At 38.1% G+C, this 27,379-nt stretch overlaps 1 protein-coding gene and 1 non-coding gene across 2 annotated transcripts in view; both read left to right on the top strand.

Annotated features, from left to right (window-relative positions):
* Window positions 1–27,379, top strand: part of LOC106674052 (tachykinin-like peptides receptor 86C) — an 83,519-nt gene that overhangs the window by 3,861 nt on the left and 52,279 nt on the right. The window lies entirely within an intron of this gene.
* On the top strand, window positions 3,192–3,264 carry Trnay-aua. The gene has a single exon. It is a non-coding gene; the product is annotated as a tRNA-Tyr (tRNA).

Genomic DNA, 27,379 nt, shown 5'->3' with positions numbered 1-27,379 from the left:
TCATTTTGTTGCGATGCGAAAAAAGGTTTGATGTAAAAGATATTTTCAATGAGAGATATTTCAGCAGTATTGATGGGTAGAAAGGAACTTATGAAACACTCAAACGCCCTTACAAAAGGCCCAATTTTTATTAAGAAGGTCTTCTTTCAATAGTAGATTCTTTTCTCCTTTTTAAAGCATTTTTTAAGAGCGGACTTTTTTTTCTCTTTAAATTATGAAATAAAAGGCAGGTTCGTAACGAACTTGACACAACGATTAACTAAACGATTAAATTTTTTTAAATTTGTGCTTTGTGTTTTGATTTTTGCCCGGTTTCATCCTCTGGCACTACGGTCAGCAATGATCCTGGAGTATTCTTGAGAAAACCACCTAGGCTGGCACTCTCAATTGGTGGAAGGGAGGTAACAGAAACTAACGAAAAAATAGATAATAGAAAAAGATAATTGGCTTGAACGCAAGGGGTAGCATGAGACGAAAGGTTAGAGTGAAACGTCAGGAAGCGGGAAACTGATCTTGTCTTCATGATGGTTAAGGTCGATCATATCTCTGACGATTTGTCTGAAAACTTTGAAGTGCTTGGAAGGAGTGAACGTCTTCGTTGTAACCACAGTTTACCACCATTTTTGTGTAATAGTCGTAGGATTTTAATGCTATTTTTAATCTTAATTAAAACCTACACCATATAAAATTGGAAAAATTTACGTGAAACTTATTGGAATATTATTTTATTTTCCTATTTTCCACACGACTTGAATGTCCCCTTGCAACACTCTCCTCCTTCTAAAGCATTTACTCCATCAGACGACACACAAAAGCTCCAGGTTATGATCTAATGACTATACAAATGTTACAAAATTTGCCCCACAGAGTTTAATTTTCTTTATATACCTATACGCTATACTCAGGACCACATATTTTCCATTGCAAGTTCTCTATAATTAAAATGATTCATAAGCTAAATAAACCTTCTGATCTTCCAAGTTCCTATCGACCCATTAGACCCATTTCTATCCTTGCCAAAATTTTACAAAAACTACTTCTCCGACGAGTATTGCCAATAATTTAAAATTCTAATATTATTCCAGATCAGTTTGGATTCGGCACATTTAACTCGGAAACACAACAATTGCATCGTGTTGCGAAGAATATAGCCTCTTTTCTCGAACAAAAACAGCATTGCTTGGGTGTCTTTCTTGATTTAGAACAGGCCTGAAATCTCATCTGACGGACCGATTTTGCCGAGTCCGTCAGGGAACTGAATTCTCGAGTTACATACGCATTAGGGAGGCTGTTCCTCAAGGAAGCATACTTGGACCATTTCTATTTTCCATACACTGCAGATATTCCTACACATGTTAACATTTGAATATTCGCTGATGATACAGCAATGCTTACGCGTAATTCGTACCCTTGAATTAACACTCAACACTTACAAAACCTGAATGAATTAACAGTATGGTTTTCAAAGTGAAGAATGAAGATAAACCTAAGTAAAAGCGTACAGAAAAATTTTACCTTATGTAAAAATATCTGTCCTGCAGTGAGTACTGTATCTCGTGCGTTATCTTCGACTTTTCATGGATAAACGACTGACTAAGATGACTTTTCATGGATAAGACTGAAAAAAATAGCAAAACACCGACGTTATAAATTATCAAAATGTCTACTTGGCTAACGATCAAAATTAGACATTGTGTGTGGTGATTAGTGACCGTTAATCGATAATTATTCAGAAATCGTGAGACGCGGTCTGGTATGATGTAGGTTTCAGAAAAACATCTTCTTTATCGTGCCAACGTTTCGATCTTTATTGAGATCATCTTCAGGGCCTGGGATTTACAAACATTGTTTATATTTAATTAATCAATTTATTATTAATTAATTTAATTTGTTAAATGTAAACAATGTTTGTAAATCCCAGACCCTGAAGACGATCTCAATAAAGATCGAAATGTTGGCACGATAAAAAAATGTTTTTCTGAAACCTACATCACACCAGGCCGCATCTCACGATTTCTGAATAATTAGACATTGAAAACAAACTTTTAATTTTAAGACCTTTCTGGGCGTATGGTGGGGTCAAATTATAAATGCTCCTTTTTACGTTTCAAATTACACTATTCATAATGACCTACACATCCCGTTAGTACATGAACTCATCAAAACCCGCTATAAAAAATTCCATCAAACAAACCCCCATAAATGTTTACATTTATCACTTCTAGTCTCACCTGAAAATCCTCCAAGACGATTGAAGCGAAAGTGGCCCGAGATCTTCTCATGAGTGAAGATTGAAATTTTTTTAGTGCGAACCAAAAACATTTGTACAATAATTTTTCATATTAACCATTTCGTCATCCTTGGGAAAGTACGTATACCATTTTATTACATTAATTATTAATTGTATATTATTTTGTATTTATTTGGATTTGCAACAAAATAGGCCCTGATGATGGCACAAGTGCCGAAAAAACGGTGAACCCACCATTTAGTATTTTTTCACCCGTCTAATGAACTCTACGAATTGGAACCCTACATAGATCAAATAAATGTAATAATATTTATGTATTATGTGTTTACGTTCTCGTGTATTAATAAACCCAAACAATTCACAGAAATCTAAAGCAGACGACCTTTCTTCTTGAATACTGTTGATTGTAAAAGATTTTTCATCATATCGCCCCTTTTCGTTTCACTATATTTTTATCCCGGCCGTTATATTTCAATTTTCCAGGAAATTTTATACGATTACCTTACACGAAAATATCATTACTTTGCTCTTCGCTGCTCATTATCGCATTCTTAGTATACTTTTCCCCCCGGTAAAAGCTCAGACGGATGGACGATCGTCGGCCTGTGAACGTCCCGTTGGGAATGGTATAATTTTATTTTTAACACAATTCGAATAAAATAATTAAATTATACTTTATACTGAAACCCATTACAGTTCGTGGTACGATTGACCAATTAACATTTTTCAATTAATTAATATTTATGAAAGGTATTTGTCGAGATAAAAAAGTCAGTGTCACGAGCTGGATTCGAACCCACGATCTTCGGCTAAATAAGCCGCTGCTCTCCCACTTGAGCTATCGTGACTTCGATCTACTCGGACATTGAAAAATGGCAAAAAGGAGGGAAAATTCGAAAGGTTGTGTTGAGATGGCAAGTTGGTGTTCGAGCGGATCGGAGTCACGATAGCTCAATCGGTAGAGCAGCGGCGTATATAGCCGAAGATCGTGGGTTCGAATCCCGCTCGTGACACTGACTTTTTTATCTCGACCTTTTATACTGAAAATTATTCCTCACATTCCAGCTACTGAAAAATTTGTTATTAAACTGGAACAAAATAGTTTTCATCTTCTATATGAAAACCCTCATTATTATTGAATAGACAATGGAAAAATACCAAAATTTTACAGGAAGTAAATGAAAGGATTACTTCACAAATTAAATATATATATACTTTTTTACATACACTATATATACACTATATATTCATTAAATTAAAATTAAACGAATTAAAAATTAAACACGAATCGAAACAAAATCACAAAAGGCTGAGTTTATAGTTGGTTATTCTCTAATTCGTTTTTCCAACCACCGAGAAAAAAATCTTCAGAAAAGCAAAAGAGAAGGAAGATTTCATAACAAAATAAACAAACCATTGTTTATTCTCAGCTATTGACCCATCGGTTCCTCGACATGCAACAGAAAAACCTATACCGTTCACCACCGATTGTAATAATATTGATGATACATTTGGTCACTTTCTTACCGATACGCTTTTAAAAGAAGAAATAAATCGTAATTTCGGTTGTAAAATTGAACCACCAACAATTGGTTATTATGAATTTATGCATCGCGATCATCATTATCTAAAGCAGTGTTTCCGAACGTGGGGGTTTGAGTTTTAAGGGGGCAATTTTGAAAATAAATCGTTCAGATTTTCTATCCGCCATGAAATATGTGAATTTATTTGTCGGATCGCAGGTTATTCCGATCCTCAAGCATTTCGTGCCATTTTTCAATATTCCGTAATAATTACTGTCGGTATCTTATTTTTCAAGGCGCGTAATTATTGTTCGGTAAAATGTTTGTAACCTCTCCCTTTTTCACAATTCAGTATATTTGATTAAAGTGTCAAATGAATAACATTTATATTAAATTGACAAGTTATATTAATTTAGTTCATAAAGGTCCTGCCATTAGAATAATAACAAACGAATTGTTTATTCACCTTCGAGTACTTTTAGCAATAATATAAATGTGTAGTATTTAGTGACCGTTAATAAATGATTATTTGGAGATCGTGAGATGCGGTCTTGTGTGATGTAGGTTTAATATAACATTTTCTTTATCGTACCTACGTTTCGATCTTTATTGAGATCATCTTCAGGGCCTGAACATTGTTTAAATTGTACAAATATATGTGAGATGTGAAAAAATGAATTTATACAGCGACAGAAATTTTAGATGGAATCAAAGTATTTGTGTTCACTCAAAATGTTTATTTTTTGTGTAGATGTGTCACGGTTGTGATGCGAGTGTTAGTAAGATAAAAAAAGTTTTTTTGTTTATATAAATTTGATTTTGCACGAGTGTGGAAGGAAGTAGGCATAGAAATTTATTTTTCTATGAGGAGTCGAATTCATTGAGGTGAAAGGGACCGACAATGAAAAAAAGGGTAATGGTTTATTGTTCGGGCTTGGTCTTTTTAGATTTATTATAGGCGGGATTATTAGGGAAAGGAAGGAAAAAATGTCACCGATTTTTAGAAAGTAGAAATTGTTTCATTTGTGGAGTGTAATGACTATTTTATATTTATGCAAGGTATTGGTTGAGATAAATAAGTCAGTGTCACGAGCGGGATTCGAACCAACGGCCTTCGGCTAAATACACCGCTGCTCTACCACTTGAGCTATCGTCTACCACTCGGACACCAACTTCCCATCTCAACCCAACCTTTCGAATTTCCTCTCCTTTTCAATGTGCGAGAAGATCGAGGTCACCACAATAGCTCAAGTGCTTACATAAAGATTAATTCATTGAAAGATGCTATTTGGTCAATCGGACCACGAAAGAAAGCGAGTGTTCGACTCGATCGAAGGCCTGAAAACGGTTCAAAATGTTTTAAAGTCATGCCAAATCGATAATTACAGGCTTGGTAAATGTAAGGAATTAAATGCCATTTTTGACAAATAAAGGCTTTTTATATATAACAATGGAAAAATCTAGGGTATTCCAAAAGCAGCATTTACCAGTAATCGACCCCAGTATCAACAATGAAATTCCTAGGAAACCGATCGACCAGTACCGTCCGTCTCACTTACCTATTTTGCTTATGTGTGCAAAAATAAACGTAGAATGAATAAATAAAAATAAGAAAAACTTTCGTTGTCAGTAGTCATTGTTTTTAGTTTTTTATTTATTCATTCATTTTATATATATAATGCAGGGTGGAGGACCAAGACCCGAGGGGTTAAATGCCTGGGTAGACTCGTACCCCAACGCTAAAAGGTCCGGGGGCATAAACCTCTTGGACTTTTTCACAAAACCCAAGATTTTGGACCATTTAATCTCGAGGAGTGATTTGGTGATGTCCTCTCCTTCAAAAGTTTCAAATCTAGACCTAGCGTACCGATCATACTCAGTGAGGCAGTGCCTTGCCGTTTCTTTTTTATTTCACAAAAACGGCAAAAGGGGTCCGGTAAAATACCCATTACGAAGAGGTTCTCAGTGGGCAATGGCCCGTCAGGATACCTATCAGCCTCCTAATTCCCTTCCTTTTGAGTTAGAGAATAGCCATTTAGATTGTGCAGGTTTGATGTCCTTAACAAACTCTTTCGAATGCCTGTGTACGGGGAATAGATTCCATTCATAAGGAATTGTTTCATACCCCAGTTTTTAATACTCTCTTTCGCTGTGCTCATAGAGTGAGGTAATACCGGTTGTGGCCCGACAAATGCAGTATTAGAACCTTCTTTGGCTAGGCCATCCGCCTCTTCATTGGTGCCCTTTTTGTGCTGGTATCCAAATAAGGGTTACCTTATTCTCAAACCTGGAAGAAATTCTACTAATAAGATCTACAGTTTCCTCCACCAGTCTACATGTTGACAAATTTTTTGTAATAACGTAAGAATGCCTGACTGTCAGAAAAAATTGTAATATCTTTTCCCTTGATTTTATTTTCCATAAGTGTTCTACAACACACATTAATGGCCCAGATTTCCGCCTTAAAAACGGAGGTGTTATTTCCAAGAGGGGAGGAGATGCTGATACTTAATTTAGGTATATGGATTCCAGCACCACTTCCTTTACCTTTAATAAGTGAACCATCTGTATAGCAGTCTATGTTCGATGGTCATCATCCACACTATAGTTATATTCACAAGGATCGATTACCTGAAAGTATTTTTTCCCCGAAGAGGTTTTAACCTTTTTATCGCTAACGCTTAATAATTGGCCGTTAACCTTACTCAATAGTTGTAGGATTTTTGAGTGACTTATGTTATTGCACTTATGGTTCCAGCTGCCTTCACTAATTAATCTGTAACAGCTGATTATTGCTCTGACCTAAGCCTCAATGTGTAGAGTTGTGGTATTGCTTATGATTTCAAGTGCTAGGGTGGGTGTAGTTGAAAATGCTACTGTCATCGTCAAACAGCCTAATCTTTGAAACGACCTTAATTTGTTACTATTCCCTTTATTTTCTAGACCTATCCACCATACTAAAGCTGCGAACAATAATCTAGGTATAATAATTGCAGTATATAGCCATTTGGCTACCCATGGTTTGAGACCCCATGTTTTACCGACAGTACTCATTGTTATCAGCATTTTAATTTTATTTATTCATTGTACTTTTATTTGTGTAATTAATATTTCTCCAATTTCCCCATGGATTACTGTTTAGGTAGCCCTGGACTAAGGAGATCGTTCGTTAAGCGGGCCGCGGTAGCCGAGTGGTTAAGGCGTCAGACTCTCGGCTAGTAGATCCCGCGGTCGTGGGTTCGATCCCCTCAGTCGCCTCTGGACTTTTTCTGACGCATAAAGGGACCGGTGCCGCAATTAAAAAAAGAAATTGACACGGTACTCATCAATGGAAGGGGCGGGTTCGGATTTCAGCGACCCTGAATTTGGTCCCAACCCCCTTCAAAAATGAGTTTCTTCGATGGAAGAACACCGGTACAATGGGGGCTCAAGTTCACATTTGTGTTGCGAGCCCTCCCCCAAAAAATACCGAGCCAGAGGATAAAGTACAATAAGCAAAGTACAATATAAAAAAAGGAGATCGTTCTATAATTTTCGCTAGTCGGCCGTGTTTTCATTTGCTCTGTTTTTCTAATTATTGTTACTTTATTATCTGTTTTCTCTTTGATTTTATGACTTTTTTGTGAGTGGTTACATAAGGTTTGTTGAAACAATTAGAAACTTTCTGCTATCAACTGACATCAAAATCATTTGGATATTTGAATATCTTTATATTATATTTACCTCCTCGAGTTTATCAGGGGATTAATGTGTATGCCGTACAGAATAAACCATTCGTGGAGAAGGGATAGGTAGGCGCTATTTATATTTACACTTAGCAAATTGCCGTCTTTCTGTCGTTCCTCTGGGCATGCTGTCACCACTCAATTAATAATATTAATTAATTTAGTAAATAGTATCGTAACATACAATGTCACGAAACAGTTCAAGAAAATTCGAAAGTAAAACTGACAAATTCCCTTTATTTATTTATTTATTTTTTTACGAGGGTTCGCAACAGGAGAGGTTATATCAACCCTCGGGGTGCCGGTGTTTTTGAAAAAAAGACTATTTTTAAGTATGTCGGGTTCGAAATGCAGGGTCGCTGGATTCGAACCCGAGACCTTTACCTTACTGATGAGCGCCGTGTCAACGCCTAACCGTTGCGCCCCCCCCCAAATTCACTTTTAAGACTGACGATCTTATTGATGATTATAGCAAATACTCTGATCCGCAAAAAAAAGTGGCGCACTATTAAATATTGATTCCTTTTTTTAATTTGACAATGTTTTGGTTTCAATGATTCCTGAAACAAATATAAATCTGGCAGAAAAAAAAAGCAACGATGTTCATAACAAGCCAAAGACCACATTTTATGAATTACAAGAGGACCCCTTAACAAACAATGAATGTTTTGCGTAATCGTAATTAAAATTCGTGTAATTATTACGAACCGTAAACAGTATTATAAAAGAGGTAAGTGGTGAAAACCACGGAAAAACAATTCGGCTGGGGAGAAACAGAAAACAACCCCTATCGAATAAATTACATGATCGATTTAAAGCCTCCCCCATAAATATTCGATGCAACCAATTTCCTTAAGAATCGTAATACGTTTCAACAAAGCTGCATATCTACATTGCTAATTTTGACGACAACGATAAAATAAAAAATTAAAAGTAATCCGTGAATTTTTAACAACCATGTTTTTCTTGCTTGTCTTCTTAATGCACTGTTTTTCTCAGAAATGTTTTTTCTTGTTGAAAGAAATTTAAGGAGATTTTATAAACAAAAAGCCTGATAATTCCTTCTTACTTCAGATACTCAGTATAAACAGCCGATTGTTTATTTATTCATTCATTTTTAACTCGACACCTTGTCTCAATAATATTATTTTTGAATGTCAGGATTTAATTTCATCCAGAACTGATGGTTCTGCTCGATATTAAAAACGCTATTTATACAGTGTGAAATAAAAATATTGCTATAAAATATTACAAGTTACATCATCAATTCATAGTTCTTTACAAAATAGAACATTCAGGTTCGTCTCAAATGATACATATTGATGCTGGGGTCCGAAAAGGTTTAAAAAAAGATGCCATACCTCTATCAACTAAACATAAAAATTTTGGATGCGCTACTACGGAGTATAATGTTCTATGCGGCACTGGCGCGGGAATTTTGGAGATTTGAATCGGTAGAAAAATTAAATTAATTCTTTTTTAACAAATTGTACTCCTTTCCAAAAAAATACGCCTATGCCATTTTTCTCGAGTCGAATAGAAGCACATTGTTTTTGTTTACCCTAGAGCTGCACCTTAAATATCTACAAAAAAATACTATTATCAGATTTTCGCCTGCTAAAATTTTTAGCCGAAATAGTTATCAACATGAATATGTCTTGGGCAAATTTTTTTAAAAATTGTTTAGTTTTCGTGGTCCGCTTGACCAATTGGTAACTTTCAATTAATTAAGGTTTTTAGTTGAGATAAAAAAGTCAGTGACACGAGCGGGATTCGAACCCACGACCTTCGGCTCGATACTCCGCTCCTCTACCACTTGAGCTGACTTCGGATACTACTTCCCATCCAAACCCCACCTTTGATTTTCCCTCCTTTTTGCCATTTTTCAAATTCGAAACGTGAGGTTGAGATGGTAAGTTAGTGTCCGAGTGGATCAAGGTCACGATAGGTCATGTGGTAGCGGCGAATCTAGCCGAAGGTCGTGGGTTCGAATCCCGCTCGTGACTCTGACTTTTTTATCTCAACTAAAAACCTTAATTAATTGAAAGATATTAATTGGTCAAGCGGACCACAAAAACTAGTGAATTTAATAAGTTAAAATGAAGTATACTTCACTGAAGCTCTCCGTGGCCATTTCATTTGTCGCCGAGAATCAAATACATTTGAAAAATGGCAAAAAGGAGGGAAAATTCCAAATGTGGGTTGAGATGGGAAGTTAGTGTCCGAGTCGATCGAAGGGACGATAGCTCAAGCGGTAGAGCAGCAGCGTATCGAACCAAAGGTCGTGGGTTCGAATCCCGCTCATTTTTTATTTATTAAACAATTAAACCAAGACCTTACATAAGCATTAATTAATTGAAAGAAATTAGTCGGTTTCGATCCAAGAGCCGCCGAATATGAGTCGTGGCCTATATCCACTCTGCCAACCTGACTACCTAAATTGAAAGAAATTAGTTGGTCAATCGGACGACGAAATCTAATGGATTTAATAAGTAAAATGAAATATGTTTTCACCAAAGCTCTGGCCCTTTCATTTGTCGCCGAGAATCGAATCCTGATTACACTACATTTGAAAAATGGCAAAAAGGAGGGAAAATTCAAAATGTGGGTTGAGATAGGAAGTTAGTGTCCGAGTGGATCGAGGTCACGATAGCTCAAGAGAGAACAGCGGGGTATTTAGCCGAAGGTCGTGGGTTCGAATCCCGTTCTTGGCACTGCCTTTTTTTAAAAATATCTGTACCAAATATGAACTAGGGTATTTAGATTATTTAATAAAAAAAGTTTGAAAAAAATTCATTTAATTATCTGCTGGAAGCTATTAAAAAGTATATTATAATAATTGGATGAATAAAGCAAACTGTTCAACGTTCCAACAGGAAATAAGACGATCCAGGCAGGGGCCTGATAAAAACAAATTTAGCTTCATAAAAGGAATTCTTTATGCTATGGGGTCTACTGGCTTTAAATTTTAGATGGACGGAACAACAGCATACTTGTATAATGTGTAATGTTTGCTAGGTGGAAGATGTTATTCACTATGTAGCGATCTGCTCTAAACGAATTTAGAAAAAATCCTTGGGGAAAAGTATGTTGCTACGAGTAGATCGTTCAATACTTAAATGGAAAGAGCTGGGAATGTTTTTTCATGTATTGGCTTCAGAAAGTTCTTAATAGACAATTATAACATTTGAAGGAGAGTATCATTATTAGGATTGTAATAGTGTAAATATTATATAAAAATATTTATTTCGACTCACAATAAAGTCTTGGAAGTCGTTTTCGGCTTCACCGCATTCTCTAAAAATTTTCTCCCTCAAGAAGTGATCAAAATGCGTAAAAAATGGAAATTTGTAGGCGAGTGTTGGGAGAATATGGAGGGTGCGGTAAAGTTTCGTATCCTAAGAACTTAAGTTTCTACAGGGGACTGATAAAAACAAATTTAGCTTCATAAAAGGAATTCTTTATGCTATGGCATTGCGACATGTGGCCTGGGGTTATCGTGAAGAAGAATCGGCCTCAAAAACCAATGTTTGGCAAAGACGTTGCAGTTTGCCCATAATTCAAGAAAGTATAGTGGAGCTATAGAAAGTTCAATATACACCAAACCTTTTTTCGTGCAGATTTGGCTTTGGGATGTTTTGGCGCTTCTTCCTTGTCCAGCTACTGACATGTACGCTTCCTCTTATTGCACGTGAATCAATTTCTTCATCGTACGTGATGATTCGATCTAGAAATGCATCGTTTTGGTGACGCAACGAAAGAGACGTGCAAATTTCAAAAAGTCGATTTCTTTGGGCTTTGTTTATTTCGTGAGGTTCCTCTTGTCGATCTTCTTTACCAATTTGCTCCAATGGCGAAAGCGAAAAACGGTTGAGTGGTCAACACTAAGCTCTTGCAAAATTTCCTTTGTCGTCTTACATTAAATTTCTTTCGTCGACACAACAAAGGCCTACCAGGACTTTCCCTGCCTTCGATGGAAATCTCCAAGACGAAATATCTGAAACCATCGATGCATCGTGCATTCGCTAATGCTTCCCACCCAAACTGTATTGTTACGCGCCGTTTGAGCAACATATCGCTCAAGTTTAAAATCGTACAAATAAATCTGACGAAGATCTAGTTTGTACATATTAAATTTTGCAGGTCTTCACACTTATAAAATTCAATATAATCTAAAATGATTATTTGGTGGTCGTGAGATGCGGTCGGGTGCGACTTAGGTTTTAGAAAAACACTTTCTTTGTCGCGCCAACGTTTCGATCTTTATTGAGATCATCTTCAGGGCTCAAAATGATTTTTTTCTGTGCAGACTTGTCATTACTGTGTGTCTTGTTGAGAGTGCCCTCTCAACCGAAAACAACCGCTTTGAGCTCTGAAGGTGATCTCAATAAAGATCGAAACGTTGGCAGCTAAAGAAAATGTTTTTCTGAACCTACGTCACACCAGACCGCATCTCACGATCTTCAAATAATCATTAATTAAATGTCACTGAACACCACACATCTAACAATTGTAGTCTAATTTTTCATTTCAACCAAAACCTTACATAAAACGATTAATTAATTGAATGAAGCAATTTGGTCAATCAGACCACTAAATATAATGGATTTAATAAATAAAACGAAATATAACCTCACTAACAGCTCCCCGTGGCCACTTCGAGAATCGAATCCTGATTACACGACATTAAAAAAATTTCAAAAAGAATGGAAAATTCGAAAGGTTGTAGGTTGAGATGGGGTGTTGGTGTCTGAGTGGATCGAAGTCACGATAGCTCAAGTGGTTAGAGCAGCGACGTATTGAGCCGAAGGTTGTGAGTTCGAATCCCGCTCGCTAACTTTTTCATTTCAAACAAATGAATGAAGCGTGCAGTCATATTTTGAGAAAATAAGTCTTTTAATGTTCCAATACTTAACCAACCTCGTAGTCGATGGGTTTTTTCGTCATTCTGTAATGTTAATTTGAGAAATAGGATGCTGTAAGTTCAAACAAACCAAAAAACTTGTAATTAATTTCACTAATTTCGTGGTCCGCTTGACCAATTAATATATTGCAATTAATTAAGGTTTTTAGTTGAGATAAAAAAGTCAATGGCACGGGCGGGATTCGAACCCACGATCTTCGGCTTGATACGCCGCTGCTCTACCACTTGAGCTATCGTGACCTCGATCCACTCGAACACCAACTTCCCATTTCAACCGCACCTTTTGAATTTTCCCTCCTTTTTGCCATTTTTCAAATGTCGTGTAATCGGATTGGATTCTCGGCGACAAATGAAATTGTAATTAATGAGATAATGAAATGTTATATTTATTCAGGACCTGATGATGGTCTTATAAAGTCCGAAAGATTTGCAAGTAATCACAGTCTACTTCTTTCTCTACTTGACCAGAAACCAGATCCCAAACACATTACTCGTCGTGGTCGATTTCTTCTTCATAAAAGAAATAGACGTAGAGTAAACACTACATTACTTGTATGTATGTTGATGTTTTCCTGATGAATAGAGAGCACTGGGCGGAATAGCATTGCGAGCTGGACCTTTGCACCTGCTACCTTCGCTTCACAGGTAATTATTAAATAATTGTAGGCCAGTCTTCGCCAAATTGTCACTAATCACTCATTAAATTTGAACAAGCTATACTGACATTCAAGAACAAGCGGAATTTGATCGCAGGGAGAAAACAGATCATAGAGTTTTAAAAAGAAACTCTCGCAATGTGGCTGAGGAACGACTTTAGTTCAGAAAGTAATGGTAATTTGGAGGTGAAGTATTTATGGGTTTGGGTTGTTGTCATTGCCCGGCCGTTTGTTATTTTCCGTTAATGATAAGCAATTTTGGTGTACATTCAACGTGACGGGACTATCGAGCAGAAAATCGCCAATATGGCCTGACAAAGAAGGAACGATTCGACTCCTCCAAGAATCAACATGGAGAAATAACATTTCCAAACGCAGGCCTAATTTCTTATGGCTGTCTAAGAATAAAGGTTTTATGGTTTACCAATTGTCCCTAAACTGTTTTCAGTTGCCTAACTGACAGAAGTTTGATAAAATACTTTTCTTATTATTTTTACTTACTGTGCTACGATTTATTAACTTTAATTAAGAATAATTAAGTTGGCTGTGGCCATTAAGACGGCTTTGCGCCAGCTATTGATTCGGCAGATTTTCTCAGAATTTGACGGTATTCGATAGAATAACTTTGAGTGAATTATTGTCTTATAAATATTGTATTGTTCGGTTATCAAAGTTTGGACAATATGTTTGTGGGGTTGTTTCCCGTAAATTGTTTGTTTGTACAGTGTACTGAATGGCAAAAAACTCCACCCACTTGATTTGTACATATATTTTACATTAATCAAAGTTTCACGTTTTTTAACGTTTAACAATTGAGTCTTTGTCTTAAAAAAGTTAAAAAAAGTAAATTGCTAAGGAAAATGAAAAAAAGACGGAAAGCTAAAATTTGTTTATTAGATTTTTAATTAACATTTCATTATTTCCTCTGCTTGTCTTAATTACATCTCGAAGATGACTCGGCATAATTTCTATCAATCTGGAAATTATCTTTGCTGGAGGTTAGCCCGTTCTTCACGAAGAGACTTTTCAAGATCGTGGAGTGTATCAGGAAGTGATGGACGTCCTGTTATTCGTCTTTTGAGGTTAGCCTATAAATGTTCGATGCGGGTCAAGTCTGGAGAATGGGCTTGAAAATTTAGTACATTTAAAATATTAAGAAAAATGGACGAGCTCAAACATACCGCCCACCAAATTAGGCTAAGACAAACGCTGTTGTACATGTGTGCGGTCATGATCTTGCATTAGATTAAATTCAATTACAAAAAAATTATTTTACATATTCAAAAAAGGTTTAGAAATAAACTGAAATGGGGAAAGAGAACGAAAGGAAAAATTATAAAGGAAACAGTTATTCTTGCAAATTTATACATTTAAATATTAAGAAAAATGGACGAGCTCAAACATACCGCCCACCAAATTAGGCTAAGACAAAGATGTTAAGCTGTTGTACGTTTGTACTATGCAAACGACATGTGGGTCGGCATTATCGTGCATTAGAATATGAGTGTCACTGATTTCATCGAAGATAGGAAAGGCATGTCCCAAAATTTCATCCACATAGCGAGTGGTCGTCAACGACCTTCACGAACAATAACCAAATCTGTGCGACTCTTTATTGAAATTCCCGCCCACATCATCACTGAGCTACGTTGAAAAGGTTGGCTCTGGGAAAAATTCCAGGCTTCATACCTTTCATTTCGCCTTCTCCAGATTCTTTCCCGCCCATCTGAAGATCGTAGAAGAAATCTACACTCATCACTATAAAGAACAGCAGACCAATTGTCCAAAGACCAATGGCTGTGTTCTCGAGCAAATGAGAGCCAAGCAACTCTGTGTGTTCTGGTCAATTCTCGTCCTCTTACGGGGCGAAAAGTCATCAGTCCATACTGACTTAATCTTCTTCGAGCAGTGCGTTCAGAAATTTGGTCACCTCGAACTTCATGGAGCTGATAAATCGCTGATGAGAAAAGTGCCGGTTTCGTAAAATTCTCAAAGTCAAAAAAAGGTCACCTTGTGGTTCTGTTACCATAGGTCGTCCAGAACCGGACCTTCTATGGTAGAACCCAGTTTCTGGAAAACGTCCAACAGCGTCTCGCAGAGTTCTTTTAGGTGGTCTTTAAGACATTTTATTATATTTCTACATCATTTTTGACTAATATGTTCTATAACGACTTTATTATTTAGCCTTCATTTATTTCCCAGACCTAGGCAACATCGCGCAAATTTGTACTACACCAGGTCCAATTTTTTCAGACGTGAAGGCGTAAAGGCTTAAATTAAATTTTTTGTTGGTCCAAATAAAAAATGTTAGAATATAAAGGTTGAATTAGTGAGTTTGATCGGTACGTAGTTCAGTTCAACATCAGCAACACTCGTGATTTGTAAGTTTTGTTAAGTAAAATGAGCTGTTGAAAAGAGAAAAAGGGAACTTTGTTTGAAGCAATAATTATACGATTAATCAGCTGTGGTAAACAAAAGCGTCGGTGGCCGCAACGGTTTAGGCGTTGACACGACTCTCATCACTGTAAGGTAAAGATCCCGGGTTCGAATCCAGCGACCCTGCATTCGAAACCGACATACTTACAAATGGGCTTTTTTTTTCAAAAACATCGGCACCCCGAGGGTTCATATAACCTCGTAGTTGAAATGCTCTCGTTAAAAAAAAGGTAAAATAACTTTTGTTTATAATATTTTAAAAAATTGAAATAACATTGTAATAAAAATTATTGTACAACTTTATATTAATACTGACAAAGTGAAGTTTATTTTAGATTTCATTTGTATGAAATCTCTTTGTGGAAAGTTTCAATTTTTTAATTGAAACTGATTTGATTTCTCTGCCTAATCACTATGCTACAAATGGAATAAATTCCTTACTGAAAAAAGAGAATTAAAGACGTTATTTTAAATTGTTTTATAGCCAAAAAAATTCCCAGTTCAGATTGATCCTAATGGCGAGAGCCAACTTAATTACCTTAATCAAAGTTAAACAATCATCGAACATCTGGAAGTAATGTACTTTATTGATTGCATCAACAAAAATGTTTCTACTCCTCTACTGGTCTCATGTTTCTACACTATTATGGTAACGTTTTTGTTCATGTCAATTATTTCCATTGATTTTTGCTCGGAGAAAGGCAGATTTTTTTTAAAGTCTTAGGTGTATCACTTTTTTACTCAGAAATAATCTAGATTTATGATCTGGAAGCCATTTGAAGTTCTTTGGATGTTGGATCTGAGCCAATCTTCATAAAAATTTGAAACTATACTGCAAGCCATTTGAAGGTTCTTTGATTGTTGGATCTGAGTCAATCTTCATAAAAATTTGAAACTATGAAAAATTTAGTTTCGTCAATTTGAATCTTAAAGAATTTTTGATTCTGTTGATCATCTTAAAATAGGACTAAAATTATTTCAGATTGAATTTGTTTTTCATCCAGACCTTACCGAGATCTAGATTATTCGTGATTTCTGTTTTTCTGGTTGAGATATTGAGATGATGATGATGTACGAAGTAGGGGGTTTATGTTCACCAAGCACTGCAGCTTTCTGGTATAGATGTTGAGAAACCTCTTTCATTCGCTAATTCATCCAGCGGTAGCCAAATGACCAAATTTCTTTCTGCATCCTGTCCAGTTCCGCTTTCGGCATGCTCTGTGGTTAATTTGAGGATTTGGCCCAAAGGTTGAGTTCTTCTGTCCCCTCGTCCGGCACCCACATCAAAGTTACCTGATTTTCCAGATGGACATTTGTTAGGCATTCCCAGACCAGCATTGATTACAAAATAGAAGTGTTTAAACCATTTACAATAAACACAGTTTTATAGTAACAGCCATTTACTATAAAATATCCGTAAGTATGTTTTTACCATCATATAAAGGTTCTTGAACAATTTCAAAATATACCTAGATGTAAAATATAAATACATTTTAATTGCGATAAATATACAGCTTTAAATTAATATTTTAAAAATAATAGTTTTTTCGCGTAAAATTATTTATTTATTTTAAAATCTTCTCTTTTTATCTTCACATTTCTTCTACAAATTTGAAGCTCCTCCTTGGAGATGTAATGCATTATCTCTTCATGTACAGAGATGCTGCAGGACTCAATATCTCTGTATGATGGACGTAGCGGTAAAGTCAATTTCCTCTACGCCAATCAGTTCTTCTGTACGAAACTCAGGGGGAGACAGATGTCCCGAAAATCGATCTCGAATAACGTTGTAAAAGCAGATCGACCTTTTTCCTCCAGACATCCAAACTTATGTTCAGACCCCAGGCATATAAGAAAGAAATTAGATAATCCAAATACCGAAATTTTCACCGAGCTGCATGGGAGATAAAGTCTTCACAATCATTGACAAGAAAGCGAACAAAATCATTAAAGAAGAAAAATTAAACCTGGCACCATGGTACTCATGTATTCAAGCGGAGTTACTGAGCATCAGAGAAGCAATCAGCTGGGAACAACAGAATGTGAGAGAAAATAACGTAAAGAACAGATAGTAAGGTGTCTTTAAATATCTTGAGGAACTTTCGAAATCACAACACCTTTGCCAAAGAAATAAGAACAACGCTGGATCGGAGCTACAAAAGGACACTGGATATTTAAGATGGATCTCATAGAGGACATCAGGGAAACGAACGAGCGGACCATCTAGCAAAGGAGGCAGCAAGCGACTCGGAATTGCAAGTTGTATTATATGCAAGTTTATTAAGAAGAACATGGAAAAAGAATAACTACAAATATGTTAGCAGGAATGGAGAGAAACAACAAATGGATGTGAAACAAGGAAATACTTCCCGACCATAGAATCTCGTCTGAAAATGAGCATCTGCCATACTCACAAAACCACCGTGGCATTGTTAGGTCATGGAAACCACCGGTCATATCTGACCGATTTAGACCCGATTGACATGCCCAAGTAATGAGGGTACAATCTTTCCCGTATTCTCGGTCGTCCTAGAAAGGACAATGAGGATCTTTAACGTCCGCACCTAGCCTATTCGGCCTTATCGGACGTTTTGATTCTCAAGCTGAGAGCTGAATCACCTCCGCATTCAACAGATGGTGTTACTGCCCCAGCATTGGTGTAGAGGCAGCTCAACCCCAAAGGGCCAAGACAACTTCGCTCCCCGTTTGCCTATTACGAGTGGCCGGATCTGCACTAAGTGTCAGACCGTATGCCGCGCGCATAGGACTACCTTTGCGAACAGTTACTGTTAAATGAATTAATACATGTATGGAAACAAAATTTAAAGTTCTTTAAAATTAATCTTTTACTTAATGCAAAATGTGGGGGGACGCGGTAGCCCTGGACTAAGGAGATCGTTCGTTAAGCGGGCCGCGGTAGCCGAGTGGTTAAGGCGTCAGACTCCCGAGGTCGTGGGTTCGATCCCCACCGTCGCCTCTGGACTTTTTCTGACGCCTAAGGGGACCGGTGGCCGCAATTGAAAGAAATTGACACGGCACTCATCAATGGAAGGGGCGGGATCGAATCTCAGCGACCCTGAATTTGGTCCCAACCCCATTCAAAAATGAGTTTCTTCGATGGAAGAACACCGGTACAACTGGGGCTCAAGTTCACATTTGTTGCGCGCCCTCCCCCAAAATATGGAGCCAGGGATAAAGTACAATAAGAATACAGCTCAGCTGCAGTGCTCAGGAGGGAACTCCTCCAGTCCCTGGTATCCATTGAAAAAAAAAGGCTTGGAGATTGATTAACAACGTGAAGCTAAAATTTTAGGATAATATATTATCCCAAAGTAAAGATACTATCCGTAGTGAGGTTAATAAAGTCCTTGAAGTCCGTGCAGACAAGCTTATCCGTAGCTCGTATGCGGATTCAGAACTTACTGAAATGCTTAATCGTTTAGGTGATGAGTTACGATTTGTATTATTAACCTCACAAACTAAATTGATTTGTATAATTAAAGGAGTAAAATAGGTCGAGGTGCAGAAGACCTTGCGGCCACCGTTTTTATACCTACGTTGATTCAATATTTATAAAACTGACACCAATACGTTAACCGCTGTGGACAGGAGATAAGAGAGTACAACCCTCTCATCGAATAAATTACGATAAAATCGATTTCAAACTGGTCGTAAGCGTTTAATATTCATCAGGTATCGAGACATGTTCTACGCGTTCGTGGAAAATTTTTTTTTTTGCGTTTTCCGATCGTGTTTGACAAAATGTGTGACTTTTGTCTATTATTTTTTCCTAATCCTAATTTGCCCATCCTCCTTTAGCAGTACACGGTAAGCTCATTCTTCGCTCCTCTCAAGTTGATCTCAAATAGAGGTAATTGTGTAAAAACGGTCTTCCTCTTGAGTCCGCTCAACAAATACTTTCACCTTTTAATTTCCAAATTGATAACACAACTTTCGCAATAACATCAATAAGGACTAAAAGCAGGAGAACTCTTGAAAACCCCCCGACATCCTTTATTCATTATCATTTTTAATAGAAAAGAATGATAACTTCTTCTTTTCTTTTATTCTTACAAATATTTCAAAGACGACCTTTTACTTACGTTTCACAGATTTTAAAAAAATTAATTAAGAGAATCGTCAAAAAAAATAATGGTAACATCAGTATATTTGATTATTTTATTTATTCTTTTTGAAAATAAAATAAAACAGACAGTATCTTTCTCCCTTAGCAATATCATTAATTAAAATTTATTTCACGTAGCGGGCACAGATAAGAAGTTCAGGTACCTCATGGGTATATGGATTTTTAAACATATATAGTGTTTCTGCCATGTTGTGTTTATGTTAGTGTATTGGAATGAATATTTACTTTAAAAAGGTTGTAGTTAGATGAGTTGGTGTCCCGGGTGAAGGGGGGTGGCACAATGTGGTTAAGGCTCGAGGCCCAAGAAAGGGTACCTCGTGTCCTCATCCACGTCCCTTTCTCACTTCAGGTTTCTTCATTGATTCCTGTGACCCCTCACAACCCTTGGTTACAAGGGGGGTGTCCGGGCGCAAAATAATGGTGCAGCCCTGAGGGTTTGGCAATCTCTCTAAAGCACAAGCTGTTCTCGTAACGGCCTCGGGTTGACATGGGGCGGCGGGTGCCTTATCAGAGGCACACGATGGTTAGGGTACCAGATCCTGTCTGCATAGACAGGGGAGAGTGCATAGCCATCTGTACTACGGGGTAACAGAAATGTTCCAAGGTTCAGCCCCTGTTACAATGGGAATGGACTCGTAGTTGGCCGTGGCGAGACCCCTAGCGGGTACTTAGACAAGAGGCTGTCTTCTATCTGTGACCTTCGCACGAAACTTGCGCATGACCATCGTTATACACCGGGCTTCACGGGATACGACGAATCGGAGGGCAGTGTATAAGCGTTGAGGACGCTATGATTATGATGAAAAGTCCCTCGAATGCGTGAGTAGTGGCGGTTGGGAACGGGTAATGAATCGGTTGCTCCTACTCGAGTATGCTTTGCACGAGGTGTAGGCTAAGCTCGATTGGTCCCGTAAGCGGTCTCCTCTAGGGGGTGGCAATTCCAGTTTAAACAAAACCGCGGCCGGAGCGGATCCTGTAGTTTCTACGTTGGGGAAGCCCCACTACTCTGGGAGATAGAATGGCCTTCTCTACCTAGAGAGTGCGCAATAGACCAGGCTGATGTATTTCGGCTTAGGTAGCCCTTTGCGCGCGGCATACGGTTCGATGCTTAATTCGGACCCGACCACTCGGAATGGGCAAGTGGAGAGAGAGAGAGAGAGAGAGAGAGAGAGAGAGAGAGAGAGAGAGAGAGAGAGGTTGTTTTGGCCCCTCGGTGCTGAGCCGCCTCTACACCAATGCTGCGGCAGTAACATACTTCTGTCGTATGCGGAGGTGCTTCAGCTCTCATCTTGAGAATCATAATGTCCGATAAGGCCGAATAGGCTAGGTGTGGACGTTAAAGATCCTCATTGTCTTTTTTAGGACGATGGAGTGAGTATACGGGAAGCAATGTCCCGGGAGAAGGAAGTCCCTATAGATCAAATGGTTGTTGAGACGGAGGTAAAATTAAATCAAAGTAAATCATTCCTTCCTTCAATTAATTATTCTTTTTATGTAAGGTCTAGGTTGAGATGAAAAAGTGTGATTAACGGGATTCAAACCTATGCCCATTTCGCCGCTGTTTTAATCACTTGAGTTATCGTGACACAGTGGTTAGAGTAGCAAAGTATTGAGCCGATCATGGGTTCGAATCCCGATCGTAGCTAGTTTTTATCATTTCAACCAATACCAAAAATAATTTATTGGAAGGGTCGTCGGTTTAGGCGTTGACACGGGGCTCATCACTGTAAACTAAAGGTCCCGGGTGCGAATCCAATGGCCCTGCATTCGAACCCGACATACCTACAAATGGGCTTTTTTTCAAAAACACCGGCACCTCGAGGGTTGATATAACCTTTGTTGTTGCGAACTCTCGTAAAAAAAATTTCTATATGCAGCTTACAAACTTAAAATTTTCATGACTATACATAACTACTTTAGTATTTTGGATTCCTTTGATATCTTAAATTTGGAAAAAATAAAAATTTGTCTTGACCACATCTTCCTTTATAAACTTATGCATTATCAGATTGAGTCTCTTATTTACTTGCCAAATTAAACTTTAATTTCACTAATTTCGTGGTCCGCTTGACCAATTAATATACTACAATTAATTGAGGTTTCTAAGTTGAGATAAAAAGTCAGTGTCCCGAGCGGGATTCGAACCCACGACCTTCGGCTTGATACGCCGCTACTCGACCACTTGAGCTATCGCGACTTCGATTCCCTCGGGCACTAACTTCCCATCTCAACCTCACCTTTTGAATTTTCCCTCCTTTTTGCCATTTTTCAAAGGTGTTCAAGTTAGTGCCCGAGGAGATCGAAGTCACGATAGCTCAAGTGGTAGAGTAGCGGCCTATCAAGCTGAAGGTCGTGGGTTCGAATCCCGCTCGGGAGACTGACTTTTTATCTCAACTTAAAAACATTAATTAATTGAATGTTATTAATTGGTCAAGCGGCCCACGAAAAATAGTGAATTTATTATTTACATTTATGTGTTAAACAATTATAACAGCATTGAGTCTTTATTATTGAGTAAAGTAAATAAATTTAAAAAAAGGAAACCGCGTAGGGGGCCGGCTTAGCTGTTTGTCGGCCCATAAACATTATATACTACAAAACATATTTCACCCTCACCGAGAGCTTAGTCTTAGCCTTATATATATAAGTGCCCATCCTACACAATAGTTGTAAGATTTTAGTGACCTATGTTATTGCATTTATAATTCCAGCTGCCTTCACTAATTAATCTGTAGCAGTTGATTAGTGCTCTGACCTAAGCCTCAATGTGTAGAGGTGTCGTATTGGTTATGATTTCAAATGCTAGGGTGGGTGTAGTTGAAAATGCTCCTGTCTCATCAAACAGCCTAGTCTTTGAAATGACCTTAATTTGTTACTATTCCCTTTAATTTCTAGACCTTTCCACCGTACTAAATCTGGAAAAAATAATCTAGGTAGAATAATTGCAGTACATTTGGCTATCCATGGTTTGAGACCCCATGCTTTACCGACAATTTTCCTACATTGTACCATAGATATTGTGCCTTTCCTGTATATGTTATCAATATGACCTTTCCAATCAAGTTTCCTGTCAAGCGTTAAAATTACATAACATTCTTCTCCTATTAAACACTATCAATTCCAGTTTAGCCTTACAAAAAGATCAACGAAGATAAAATTTATCTCATTGTAAATAAACTAAAAAGAATCAATAACATAGTACAGGATAATAGAGACACGCCCCAGGCTTCCATGTTATTTACATTACTCAATACAGCGAGTATTTTATTTGAAATTACATTCGGAAATTGCATATCGGAATAAACGACGTGTATCGTTTGTGCATTTTATAATTAAATTTTAAACCCTTTCCTTTTTTTTTCATTGACCAAAAAAAAAAATCTCAGTTTAAAGCGTTGTATGGAACGTATCCAGTAAGCTGTCAGTTTTTTTTAATGGGAAACAATTTCATAATTGTTTAAATATTATGTATATTGTTGAATTATTAAATACTGAACTCTCTTTGATCGTCCCGGCCCTTTCTTGTCAATTATAGATGATGGCACACAATGGTTTTATTCAACCCTTTATGCTCTCTTTGAGGAATTTGTCCCTACTAAGACGGAAGTCCCTTATGGAAAATATCCCTCGTGATAAACGAAGAAAACAATAAACTTAATTAACGGGAAGAATCGCCCTCAGAAAATTTTCAAAAATTTTCCTACTATTAGTCATTACATAAAATTTTCATTATTGCGTTCTGTATTGAAGGAATTGAATAGTGATTACTCCAGTTTTGTGGAATTACCGAATATTCAATTGCAATTATTTATTTATTATAACTCCAACAGAAAGAATCTACAAAAGGAGTAGCCAAAAAAGGCACATAATAACAAAAAGAACAAATGAACAATTAAGCAATAATAACAAAAACACAAGGCTTAATGATTCAAGGCAAGTAACATTTTAATTTAACTTTAACTGAATTCAAGGAATCGCGAAATACACTATTTCAATAGAATAATAATTCAGCTATCTCATTATCCTCGGTAGGGGTGAATTTAGTCCATATTCTGTTTTGTAGTGTGGAACAAAGAACAAATTATGGTTCCTAAGTGGTCGCTGAGGCACACAGCTATAAATGTAAGTTCAGGATATCAATGGCCCCATTCCACAATTTCCAATCCCAAATGAGATCGGCAAAAATACGGCAGGAGCTAAGCGACTCAAGACCAAGCCAATTCAGTCTTTCCAAGTAATTCAGGTGTGCAAGACCAAATCTGAAAGCCATTATCCTGGTTGCTTTCTTTTGTACTTTTTCCAAGTCGCTTTTCCAAATTGTCCGATTATTTCGTTATTGTCGGATATGATCACAAAAATGAAAGAGGGGGTCACAGTCAAGGAATCGTTTTACAGAGGTTCCCTGAAAAGGATTGGGAAGACACCCCATTTATTGAAGAAATTGAATTGTTTTGTCAGCCTCAAGGATGGGCATTATCGACAGAAAGACAGGAACCTCGATTTTTTGTTTGTGCTGACAGACATCGATGCAAATAGACATTACTGTGCTTGCTTATGCTTTAATGAAACATTAATGAAAACCAGTTTTGGTCTTATCTAAAAAACCAAAAAAAAAAAAAAATACTCCCCCTTCGGATGCTAGGTGTCGATGGCTGGTTTATTTCAAATGTTTTTGCCTATACATTTGAAAATAATTTTTTTCATCCCTTTCAGCTGTTTGATCACTATTCTTCTATGATCCTTTCTTCCTGTTATATTGACGTTATCTACTCAGAGGATCTGTACATACACATGGTACATATAACCCGCGATGTGGTGGGCAACCTGAAAAGGAGAGCTTCAATTCGTGGGCAATCTTTTTACTAATCTTTTGCGTCCTGAGACTACTCCCACCCCTTGGATACAAGGGGTTTCCAAGTAAAAAATAATGTGCATCACAGAAATCGTGGGGAACTTCCTAAAGAACAAGCTATATAAGTAAACTGGCGAATGTTGATTTCAGACAAATCAGCCTCAGTAAACCAGATCCTGCTATAAAACTTGGGACGGAGCATGAAAGAGTGATCTACAAATGACACGCGCAATGTTCCAAGCCCATAGTTTCCTATTTGGTCTGGATTCGTATGGGCTTGATGGTGAGACCCTGAACCCCTTGATGGTGAATAGAGGGTTCAGGAGGTGCTGCTTATCAGAAACCTTTAACGAACGGCTAGTCTACCCTAGGGTGGTTAGAATTCAACATCAAAAGCCTCTGACAGCCTGCCGGAAGCTCATAGCAGGAGGATGACGCTACTCAGGGGGTGATGAATTTTTGCTTTAGGCTTCAAGCATTTGAGTTTCTTGTCGTGCGTCGCTGTTAAGAATACTCGATCCTTAGGGATTGAGGCACTTGTAATCTTACGAGATCCCTGAGCATGACCTAATTACCTCCACCATATTTTGAAACCTACCTCAGAAGACAATAGCTTTCCTAATCACATTATATATTGCCATCCTATGAACTACTAATTATAATGACATTTTGTGCACATTTGTGTAAACTTTTGGATGGGTGCTCAACGAATGGAATTAGTTTAGAAAAGGGTTTTCGACTAGTGACAATCTGCCAATATTGGCCAATGTAGTCAATTTAAGACTGTTGAACCCAAAGCAGAAGACGTATTGCTTATTTGTGGAGTTGAGGCTTTTGATGGTGTAGATCGTCCGGGATTGTCTTTAAAACTCAGTGACTTAAGATTTTCCTTTAAGATGGTCAAAACGTTAAAATCCTTATTCTCTGTGACTTCTGCGAGTGCGCGTGGTAAGGAGGGCGTTTTAGAGTTTTTTAACGTGCATTGTAGTGTGCTTCAGGGTTAAGCCAGTTAAGCCCAATCTTATTCGCTCTCTTTTTACATGACCCAAATGTCCTGGAATGAGGAAGTCGTACAGATAATACGACAATTAAAATATTAATGTATGCTGACGATATTGTTATCCTATCGGATAGTGCAACTAGCTTGAAAAGAAATATCAAACTATTTGAACATTACTGTGGACAGTGGAACCTGGCAGTTAATTTACAGAAGTCCAAAATCATAGTATTTAGGAGAGGGGGTAGGCTGAGTTCTCTGGATCGTTTTTTTTTCCAGGAGTAATCTTATCGAGATTGTAAATGAATTTAGGAGTCATATTTACCCCGAGACTCATTTGGACAAAGTACTTCTCTGGGAAAGCGTCAGGGGCTCAATTAGGTCTAAATACCACATGGTCAACGTTCTTGCTCAAAGAACCTATCCCTATTAAAGTTAAGTTTAATATTTTTAAGGTGATAAGACGTGCAATTCTGTGTTTTGGCTGTCAAATGTGGGGATACCAGAGGTTCGAAGCAATAGAAAAAGTGCAACTTTTTTTTTGTAAGAAAGTTATTCAAATTGCCATATGGTACACCAAACTATATATTATATTTAGAGACCAACATGGATTTAATTTTTGTGTACACTTAAGCTTCAATACTCCTATATTGTGAAAGTGCTGATGTCTCCCGATACTAGAGACTCAAAAATATGCGACTGGCTGGGATAGGGCCGACTTGTTCGACCCTTGAAAGGCCATCTCGTTTCATCCACCCTAGGAGTCGTGGCCCACTATGTGTGGAACTACGATGACGACGGGTGGTATAGTGTGGTTTGAGACTCGAGACCCCGAAACGGCTCACCTCGTGTTCTCATCCACGGACCTTATTCTCAATCCGAGTTCTTTCATTCTATCCTGTGACCCCTCCTAACCCTTGGTTGCAAGGGGGGTATCCGGGCACAAAATAAAGGAGCAGCCCAGAGGGCGTGGCAACCTCTCTGAAGCACAAGCTGTACTCCTGTCGGCCTAGGGTCGGCATGGGCGGCGGGTGCCTTAGCAGAGTCATACGAGGGCCAATGCACTACATCCTGTCTACAAAGACGAGGGAGGGTGTATGGCCGTCTGTACCACGGGGTAACTAAACGTTTCAAATTCTGCCCTAATTACACTGGGAATGGATTCGTGGTGGCGCGTGGTGACGCCCCTGGCGGGAACTTAGACAGAGGCTGTCTTCTATCTGTGACCTTCGTGAAGCTTGCGTATGGCCAGCGTAATTACTCACGGCCTCACGGGAGACGTTGCGACCGGACGACAGCGTGTCAGCATTGAGGATGATCATGTTATAGTCCCTCGAATGCGTGAGTAAGCGAACGGGAACCGGTAGTGTATCGGTGTCTCTGACTCGAGTATGCTTTGCATTGTTGTGCGTATGACCGGCGTGGTACCCTTGGGGAAGCGAAGGATCGGACCACTTAGGCTGAGCCTATGGCGTCCCTCGAATGTGCATGGCAGGTGTAGGCTTAGCTCGATAAGAGACTTTACCGTAGGCGGTGCTCATCTAGGTTGTGATTAGCAATTCCACTTTAAACTAAACCGCTGCCGTTCCCGGAAGTTTCTACGCTAGGGGAGTCCCTAAACTCAGGGCGATAGAGTGGCCTTCTCTATCTAGGGAGTACGCGGGAGAACAGGCTGATGTATTTCGACCCGATGCACAATGTGGACCCGACCATTCGGAGTGGACAAGCGGAGAGCGAGGTTGTCTCGGCCCTTAGGGGCTGGGGCGCCTCTATACCAATGCTGCGGCGGTAACACCATTCCGTCGTATGCGTAGGTGCGTCAGCTCTCATCTTGAGAATCAAAACGTCCGATAAGGCCGGATAGGCCA

Source organism: Cimex lectularius, unplaced genomic scaffold (assembly GCF_000648675.2).
Source record: "Cimex lectularius strain Harlan isolate CLEC.00 unplaced genomic scaffold, Clec_2.1 scaffold176, whole genome shotgun sequence".
Lineage (NCBI taxonomy): Eukaryota > Metazoa > Arthropoda > Insecta > Hemiptera > Cimicidae > Cimex > Cimex lectularius.
The sequence above is the reverse complement of the archived record's forward strand: the minus strand, read 5'-3'. Positions and strand labels throughout refer to the sequence as shown.